Source organism: Ovis canadensis, chromosome 26 (genome assembly GCF_042477335.2).
Source record: "Ovis canadensis isolate MfBH-ARS-UI-01 breed Bighorn chromosome 26, ARS-UI_OviCan_v2, whole genome shotgun sequence".
Lineage (NCBI taxonomy): Eukaryota > Metazoa > Chordata > Mammalia > Artiodactyla > Bovidae > Ovis > Ovis canadensis.
The window spans coordinates 29,830,906-29,841,271 of NC_091270.1; the positions used below are offsets into that span (position 1 = coordinate 29,830,906).

The window sequence follows — 10,366 nt, forward strand, 5'->3', positions numbered from 1 at the left end:
GGTTCGATCCCTGGTCGGGGAGATCCCTCCTCCGTGGAGGAAGAAATGGCAGGCCCACCCAGCATTCTTGCCTGTATAATCCCATGGACAGAGGAACCCGGTGCGCTACATTTCTTAGGATTGCAGAAGAGTCAGACACGACTGAAGTGACTGAGCACGCACGCACGCACGTAGGGCTAGACCAAACCTCACAATAGCATGGGGTTACCTTGAATGTTGCATTTCTGGGCTTCCTATTGTTTGCAGTCTCACACTGTTCACATCTTTAGGGTGATGGTGGCTTGAAGAAAGGATAATGGATTTGCATTGTGTGTAGATTTCAGGGAGAGTTAGGTTTCTAGGAGGATACTGTTCTTGAGCTATTTTTAGGGGAGGGTGAAGGAACCCAGGAGCTGGATGATTATTTCAGACTGAGGGGCTGGGACAAGGAGGGACAAACTGTGCTCAGGGTGAGGATGGAGAGCCACTACCTGGCACTCCTGAGGACTTTCTGGGCCGTGTCTTTCTCTTCTCTACAGAAGCTGGACCTATTTGTGATGCACGTCTCCTACAAGCGCTCCGCCAGAAAGGTTTGCTGAAATAAAGGCCATCTGTCCTCATGGCTGAATGCCAACTTGTAGGGCTCTCCCAAGGAATATGAAACAAGAAAATGAATTCATTCTAGAGAAGGCAGACCTGACTTTGATCCCCTGTGGGGTTGGACACTCCCTGGTTTTCAGTAGATGTCCAGAAGCCAGCGAGGTCAGGCTTGCCAGTTTTCCAGAACTGCCAGGACAGTACAAGCCTTCCAGAAGCCACTGAGTATGTGAAGGTGTCTATCTCTCTCTCTCTTTTTAAATCAAATACATATTTAATTAAGCAATATTACCCAAACAAAATGTAAGCACATGTTCAGTTATCATGTTCCATATTTCAGAGAAGAGGCATTAAGGATTTATGGTTTATTTACAAACATATCTAGGATGCTGAGTTTAAAGGATTGATCCTTTTAAGAGACTGCACCTCTTAATATGCTCCTCTTCCTATCTGTCTCATGGATTACTTTTTAAGCAGTCGGTGTCTTACTATAAAGAAAGGTGCAGCAAATTCAGACCCAAAGAACAAAGTCATCATAGCTAGTAACCTCCACTTGTTTTCCACTGAAAATGGTATATTCTTTCCTGGACCCTTCATAGTGGCTCCGACGAACCACAGAGATTGTGAACCCCTGGATGCTCTGTCCCAACATAGCGCTGTTGGACGCTCTACAAAAGATCCAGAGACCGGAGGCAGAAGAAACGACGGCTGCAAACCTACCACTCCTTGCCTCACGACCTTGCTCCTCTAACTGCCAAGGTGTCTCTCTTTGAATCAAGGAAGAAGCTTGCTGGTCAGCACGGTGCATTGGGCAGGTACTTGGAGGAACCAAAAGGCTGTCTATTTGTGATGCTTGAAAGACACAGGCCTGGGCAAGTGACAGTCAATCTGGAGTGAATGGATCCACTGTAAAATGGGAATGAAAACACTGTGTGGAGATGGACAGGGCTGCGACTCACTGGGCATAAAGGTCAGTTATTAAGGAGAAGCTTTGATGTGCGGGTAAGTAGAGAAATGGGACCACTGAGGCGGAAACAGATGGGAGGTCAAAGAAGGGATTTTCTCGTTTGAGAGGAGAGAGAACACGCTTGTTGGCAAAAGGGAAGGATCTAGTAGGCAGCAACTGGTGCTGCAGAGAGAAAGGGGTGACGGCAGTGTCCTGAAGAGCGTGAGAGGCAACGGGATTTAGAACCTACGAGGGGAGGTGAGCCTTGGCTAGGATGAGGATCTTTTTACTTGGTGCAGCAGTGAACACAGGTGGACCTGAGTACAGCTGCAACCCGGGTCACATGACGGTGGGAGATGCGTTATGTTAAGCAAGTGGTCTCCCCCCAGACTGAGGAGTGGCATTTAATCAACGTGGAACTTAGGACATGGGCAGGTGGGAGGAGGGGGAAGGGAAGTGGGAAATTGTGAGGTTTCCTAGGAGCATTTGGTTCAGTGGTAAAGAATCTGCCTGCCAAGCAGGAGATGCAAGAGACATAGGTTCGATCCCTGGGTTGGGAAGATCCCTGGAGGAGGAAATGGGAACGCACTCCAGTAAGCTTGCCTGGGAAATCCCATGGACAGAGGAGCCTGGCGGGCTCCAGTCCATGGGGTGGCAAAGAGTTGGACACGACTTAGTGACTAAACAACAAGAATAAAGTAGCACGTGGGCACTGAGTGTCCTAAAGCACAGAGGAGGGACAGAGGGAGGGGGGACACACATTTCTCTCTCTGTGGTTTTATTGAGGCTGCCTACACTAGTGCTGAGCTGATGAACAGTCCTGGAATCTTTGACATGAGTGCCCACAGACTGCCTCTTCCTGATCTAAACTGGAAATCCTCTCAGAAACCAACTTCTGCTGAGTTATCAATGAAGATCAAGAAAGAATAATCCTCAGTGGGGAGAGAAGTTAAGACAAGTGCTGGAGAACCTACCTCGGCCCCATGGCCCAGGGAGGAGGGTCAGAGTCCATGTCACCTGGGAATGACCCAGATTCCAGCACGCCTCTGCAGCCGGGCCTGGGACTGGGGCCTCAGGGAGACACCGGACAGGCCTTGCCGACTGAATACTGTCACTCAGCAGTTCTTTCCCTGATCGAGGAAACCACACGTAGGGAAGAGACATTATTGAAGGGTGAGATTTAGGGAAAGCGGAGCAAGAAATGCTAAACTGATCATTGGAATGCTTTGGAATGACTTTCTCCTTTTGCCAGCAGACTCGCTATGTGGGCTGCAAAACGGAGTATATTTCTGTTTTTTAATCACTGACTCAGCCTAGTAGTAAAGTAGGGATTCTGCCGTAAAGCTTGATGTGGTCAGAATGACTCAGAGGGGCAGCTCAGGTAGGAAGCAGTGGGACACGAATTTTGCAGCTTGTTAAAGACACAGGAAGCTTAAATAGGACTTCCCTGGTGGCTCAGACGGTAGAGTGTCTGTCTACAATGCTGGAGACCAGGGTTCAATCCCTGGTTTGAGAAGATCCCTTGGAGAAGGAAATGGCAATCCTCTCTAGTACTATTGCCTGGAAAATCCCATGGACAGAGAAGCCTGGTAGGCTACAGTCCATGGGGTCACAGAGAGTCAGAGACGACTGAGCAACTTCACTTTCACCAAAGACACAGGAAGCTTAAATAACATGCACGATTCTGCTCTAAATGCGAAGGAAAGTAAAAATGTCAAGCAAGGATCCATTTGTTGACAATGCAAGTGGTAGAATGTGTTTCTCGCCATCTCTTAATGAACTGTAGGACTCTATTGGATAAACTGTATCAGAATAAAGCACCCTGGACATGCTCTGGTTGGCTGGTTTGTTAGAATTCACCCCTGTTGACTTTCTGTATCTTGGTCTCAGCTAAGCACTGTTTTGGTTAAATACAGGATTATTTGATCAGATTCCTTTGCAGTCCTCACAGGCATTCAAGGCAAGCCACAATTTAGGATTTGGAAAAGTGGTTTTCAATTTTTTTTAGAAAATAGAACTCACAGAACATTTTCTATCACAGCCCAGTGTGTAAATACTCACTGGTTCTAAAGCAAGCTGGAAATGTCCCACAGACCATTATCTACTCTTAGAATGTATATTGTATTCTGATCTATTCTACTCTGTTCATTAAAAAAATCTGTTGGAAGTCTGCAAAATTGAATTTATACCCACTCATGCATTGGGTTGTGAACCAGTTAAAAGAAACATAGGTCCGGAAAAATGTATTAGTCAAACTAAATCAAACCAAACAAACATATAGATATCAAGACCAGAGTAGCAGTTACCAGGGTGGCAGGGGTCTCGGGTGGGGAGGGCAGAATGGGTCAACGTCTCTACTGTATGGTGATGGATGCAAGCAAACTGAATTTCTGGTGGTGAGTAGGCTGTAGGGTATACAATTTGCATGATTTTCCTTAAGAACTTCAGTAAAAGCTTGTTTGTTTGTTTGTTTGTTTTTCTTTTAAAAAATCAAGTTGCAAGTTCATTGAGATTCAGTTCAGTTTCTCAGTCCTGTCTGACTCTTTGCCAGCCCATGGACTGCAGCACCCCAGGCTTCCTTGTCCATCACCAACTCACAGAACTTGCTCAAACTCATGTCATCGAGTTGGTGATGCCATCCAACCATCTCGTCCTCTGTCATCCCCTTCTCCTCCCGCCTTTAATCTTTCCCAGCATCAGGGTCTTTTCAAATGAGTCAGTTCTTTGCATCAGGTGGCCAAAGGATTGGAGCTTCAGCTTCAGCATCGCTCCTTCCAATGAATATTCACGACTGATTTCCTTTAGGATGGACTGGTTGGATCTCCTTGCAGTCCAAGGGGCTCTTAAGAGTTTTCTCCAACACCACAGTTCAAAAGCATCAGTTCTTCAGCACTCAGCTTTCTTTATAGTCCAACTCTCACATCCATACATGACTACTGGAAAAACTATAGTTTTGACTAGATGGACCTCTGTTGGCAAAGTAATGTCTCTGCTTTTAATATGCTGTCTAGGTTTGTCATAGCTTTCTTCCAAGGAGCAAATGTCTTTTAATTTCATGGCTGCAGTCACCATCTGCAGTGATTTTGGAGCCCCCCAAAATAAAGTCTATCACTATTTCCATTGTTTCCTCATATATTTGCCTTGAAGTAATGGGACTGGATGCCATGATCTTAGTTTTTGAATGTTGAGTTTTAAGCCAACTTTTCCACTCTGCTCTTTAGTTCTTCACTTTCTGCTACAGGGTGGTGTCATCTGCATATCTGAAGTTATTGATCTTTCTCCCGGCAATCGTGATTCCAGCTTGTGCTTCAGCCAGCCTGGCATTTTGCATGGTGTACTCTGCATGTACATTAAATAAGCAGGGTGTCAATATACAGCTTTGACGTGTACTCCTTTCCCAGTCTGGAAGCAGTCCAATGTTCCATGTCCAATTCTAACTATTGCTTCTTGACCTGCATACAGATTTCTCAGGAGGCAGGTAATGTGGTCTGATATTTCCATCTCTTGAAGAATTTAAGACAGTTTGTTGTGATCCACACTGTCAAAGGATTTGCCGTAGTCAATAAAGCAGAAGTAGATGTTTTTCTGGAATTCTCTTGATTTTCCTATGACCCAATGGATGTTGGCAATTTGATCTCTGGTTCCTCTGCCTTTTCTAAATCCATCTTGAACATCTGGAATTTCACGGTTCACGTACTGTTGAAGCCTGGCTTCATGTATTGCTGAAGCTTGGCTTGGAGAATTTTGAGCATTACTTTGCTAGTGTGTGAGATGAGTGCAATTGTGTGGTAATTTGAACATTCTTTGACATTGCCTTTCTTTGGGATAGAAATGAAAACTGACCTTTTCCAGTGCTGTGGCCACTGCTGAGTTTTCCAGATTTGCTGGCATATTGAGTGGAGCACTTTCACAGCATCATCTTTTAGGATTTGAAATACCTCAACTGGAATTCCATCACCTCCACTAGCTTTGTTCACAGTGATGCTTCCTAAGGCCCACTTGACTTCACATTCCAGGATGTCTGGCTCTAGGTGAGTGATCACACCATCGTCATCTGGGTCATGAAGATCTTTTTGCATAGTTCTTCTGTGTATTCCTGCCCCTTCTTCTTAATATCTTCTGCTTCTGTTAGGTTCATACCATTTCCTTTATTTTGCCCATCTTTGCATGAAATGTTCCCTTAGTATCTCTAATTTTCTTGAAGAGATCTCTAGTCTTTCCCATTCTATTGCTTTCCTCTATTTCTTTGCATTGATCACTGAGGAAGGCTTTCTTATCTCTCCTTGCTGTTCTTTGGAACTCTGCATTCAGATGGGTATATCTTTCCTTTTCTTTTATGCCTCTAGCTTCTCTTCTTTTCTCAGCTACTTGTAAGGCCTCCTCAGACAACCATTTTTCCTTTTTGCATTTCTTTTTCTTGGGGATGGTCTTGATCACTGCCTCCTGTACAGTGTTATGAACCTCCACCCATAGTTCTTCAGGCACTCTGTCTATCAGATCTAATCCCTTGAATCTATTTGTCACTTCCACTGTATAATCATAACGGATTGATTTAGGTCATACCTGAATGGTCTAGTGGTTTTCCCTACTTTATTCAATTTAAATCTGAACTTGGCAATAAGGAGTTCATCATCTGAGCCACAGTCAGCTCCTGGTCTTGTTTTTTTTTGCTGGCTGTATAGAGCTTCTCCATCTTTGGCTGCAAAGAATATAATCAATCTGATTTTGGTATTGACCATCTGGTGATGTCCATGTGTAGAGTCTTCTCTTGTGTTGTTGAAAGAGGGTGTTTTCTATGACCAGTGCGTTCTCTTGGCAAAACTCTGTTAGCCTTTTCCCTGCTTCATTCTGTACTCCAAGGCCAAATTTGCCTGTTACTCTGGATATCTCTTGACTTCCTATGTTTGCATTCCAGTCCCCTATGATAAAAAGGACATCTTTTTTGGTGTTAGTTCTAGAAGGTCTTGTAGGTCTTCATAGAATCGTTCAACTTCAGCTTCTTCAGCATTAGTGGTTGGGGTATACACTTGGATTACTGTGGTATTGAATGGTTTGCCTTGGAAATGAACAGAGATCATTCTGTCGTTTTTGAGATTGCACCCACGTACTGCATTTTGGATTCTTTTTTTTTTTTTTTTGCATTTTGGATTCTTTTGTTGACCATGATGGCTATTCCATTTCTTCTAAGGGATTCTTGCCCACAGTAGTAGATATAATGGTCATCTGAATTAAATTTGCCCATTCCAGTCCATTTTAATTCACTGATTCCTAAAACGTCTATGTTCACTCTTGCCATCTCCTGTTTGACCACTTGCAATTTACCTTGATTCATGGACCTAGCATTCCAGGTTCCTATGCAATATTGGAATCACTGAGATTACCTTACATTTATAGGATAATTTAGGGAGAATTGTTATTTCAAAAGCCAAATTTATTTCAGTTGCTCAGGTCAAAAGCTTTGGAGTCCTTACTGATGCATGTCTATTCATTTCTCCTACTTCCTTCATCCGATCTGTGAGCAAGCCCTGTGGCAGTTCTCTCAACGCACATTCAGAAGCTGATCACTGCTCACCCACCTCCACCCCCTCACCCTAGTTCAAGCCATTGATATCTCCATCCACATTTCTGCAGGCTTCCCTCCTGGCTCAGTTGGTAAAGAATCTGCCTGCAATGCAGGAGTCCCAGGTTCGATCCCCACTTGAGGAAGATCCCCTGGGGAAGGAAATGGCCAGCCACTCCAGTGCTCTTGCCTGTAGAATTCCATGGACAGAGGAGCAGGAAAGGCTGTAGTCCATGGAATTGCAAAGAGTCGGACATGATTGTGCAACTAGCTTCCACTTTCACTTTTCCACATTTCTGCAACAGCTTCCCCACTGGTCTCTCCCTGCCTGCCTTCCAGCTTCAGTTCATTCCCAACACTAAAGCCACAATAAACAGTTCAAACAAAAGTCATCCTGTCTCACTCCTCAGCTCAGAGCCCTCTATGTGATGGAGTATAATTCAGTCATGAAAAAGAGGAAATCCCACCATTTACAGCAACACAGATAGAATTGAGGGCATTGTGCTAAATGAAATGCCAGATAGACTAAGACAACTACGGTGTGGTGTGTATGTGGAATCTGAAAAACTCAAATGCACAGAAGAACATGGTAGATTGGTGGCTGCTGGGGGCTGGAGGGTTGGGAAAATGGGGAGATGCTGGTCCAAGGGAACAAAGTTCCAGCTATAAGAGGAATAAGTAATGTCCAGCACGGTGACTGTACTTAAAAATGATGATTTCATTCTTGAACGTTGGTAAGAGAATAGATCTTAAAATGTTTTCACCACACGTAAAAATAATTATGTGAAGAGATGGAAGTGTTAAATATGTGTATATAAGTGTATATGTGTTGATAAGTGTGTCAAACTACAATGTTATATGTCAATTACAGCTCAATAGAGCTGGGGGGAACCCCTCTTGAGGCTGTCCACCTTACTCCGAGTGAAAAACAGACTTGGAGGAAAAGATAGAAACTAGGGGAAATTTTAACAGATGGCATTGTCAGCAATTAGTGGGAGTGAAGCTTCTCTTTTAGCAGATGGGTGGATGTTCTTGTAACCAAACTCTATGATTTCTTCGTTATCATGGAGACTTTGAATAAATAACCACCACCAATTTAAAACTGTATCTTTGAGCAGCCCCTGCAAGGGAAGGAATATTTAGTGTATTCAGCACATATCGAATGAAATGGCCAACCTGTAAATCCTAGATTTAGTGATCTTCAGAGACACAGGACAGAAAGACGAAAAGGTTTCACTTAATTTCATTCACATTTGTGCTTAAAAAAAAAATCATTCTATTGGGTAGAATTTGAAAAGGGTGTGATTTTAAGAGTTCAAAGCAGACAGGGAAAAGCATATAGGAATTTATCAAGAGTTTGCTGCCACTGAAACCTCAGAGGCACTCAGATTTTCCCAGGATACAAGGTCTGAGTCTTAAGTATGTTCCTTCACCAAATGAGGTGGGTAGTGACTCAGGACACTGACTGTGCTCTGTCAAAACACACACATTACCACTTTGCAGTCACAGCAGAACGAAGCGCTAGAGGACAGGATTCTTCAGTCTACACTCGGGGAGGTAACGCTGGTCCCTTGCAATTCCACACAGGAAAACCTTTCTCCTTATCTCCTGGGCTCTAAATGCCGTCATCAATTAAAGCTTAAGAGGTTAATTTCTAACCACTTAATCATGAAGCAAGACGTTTCTCATCTGTATCCTCTACTCTCTCACTGGGACAGTTTATTCCTTACTTTATAACTTGCATGCTCTTTTATGAAAGAAGAAAGAACTGATCATACAGAACCGTTTGTGGTTTCAAGTATCAACAAGTGTCCCAACAGGCCCAATCTTTGTGGGAGCCCACAGAAATAGATCTTTTATAGCATCCAGAAGGACACAGAGAAATGTGCAAGGTCACTTCAAATTCCCCAACAGAGGGCTGGGACAGGGATGCTTCCTGTCTGTTTTATCGCCACCATAGGTGGCTCAGACAGTAAAGAATCTGCCTGCAATATGCGAGACCTGGGTTCGATCCCCGGGTTGGGAAGATCTCCTGGAGAAGGGAATGGCTGCCCGTGCCATTATTCTGGCCTGGAGAATTTCACAGACTGTATAGTCATGTGGCTGCAAAAAGTTGGACACAACTGAGGACTTTCACTTTCATACTTTGATAAGCAGATTATAATTTGTCAAAGTACGTTTTTTCTTAAAAAAATTGGCTGCACTGGATCTTAGCTCTGGCACATGGGATCTAGTTCTCTTACTGGGGATCGAAGAACCTGGGTCCCTGGTACTGGGAGGGCAGTGTTAACCACTGGATCACTGGGTACAGATGGTGTTTGTCAGCAATTAGTGGGAACTTAAGGTTTTCAACTTTCACTTAACTTTTTAGACTCTAGGTATTTCTTACTCTCTCTTCAGCTCATTTAAAAAATCTTTTTTTTTTTTGGTCCAACATTTTGCACCGTTTCTAGTTGGATGCTACATCTTGCATTTGTAAGTCAGTGCAGTTATAAAGCCAACAATTCTCTCTTAGGTTTATTTTGAAAACTGGATTGATATAGGAAACCCAGGAAGAAAATGATCATTCCTCTAGAAATGGTGGGAAAGTTGATAATTTTATGTTCAGTTCTTATCTGTATGAAATTAAAGCTATTAAAATTATTTATCTACTTATTCAGGTATTAGCTCTTAGGTGTTCTCTTCAGTTCTTCATATAAGCTAAAACTGTCTTGCAAGGATTTTCATATTACAAATTTACAAAGTCATTAAAAAACCCTACTCTAAATCAAATGTTTTGCTCTTCTCCCATTACACTATGCAATGTGGCTAATTTGTCTTCAGGAATAAGGCAAAAATCAACAACGAACCTTCTTAGCACTTTGAAAGGCAGGCTCATTTTGTCTTTTTGAAAATTAACAGCCTTCATGTAAAATTTGTTTCATCTTTTATATGCTCTCAGCCGTGGCTTTCAAACTTGTTTCACTATTACTGACTTTAAGAAATAAATTTTACATAATACTTAAGCACCGCAAAATACCTTACATGTCATATCCACTGGTATTTTTTTAATTCCCTAGTTTCATGGAGGACAATCTTCCCATGGACTGGCAGGTGAGTGTGTATTGTGAATTTTATTTCTATTATCATTACATCAGCTCTACTCCCAGATCATCAGGCATTAGATCCCGAAGGTTGGGGACGCCTGCAATAGACTGTGTATCACTTATTTTGTCAAAAACACTGAAATTCAGAATCATAGATCCCCTGGTAATCCCTACCAGGTAACACTCCTTGTTCTATTT

General features: G+C 43.0%; 1 pseudogene; it reads right to left on the reverse strand.

Moving 5' to 3' along the window:
* Positions 1-947: 947 nt before the first annotated feature.
* LOC138431002 (cytochrome c oxidase subunit 7C, mitochondrial pseudogene) lies at positions 948-1,228 on the reverse strand (annotated as a pseudogene).
* Positions 1,229-10,366: the final 9,138 nt, after the last annotated feature.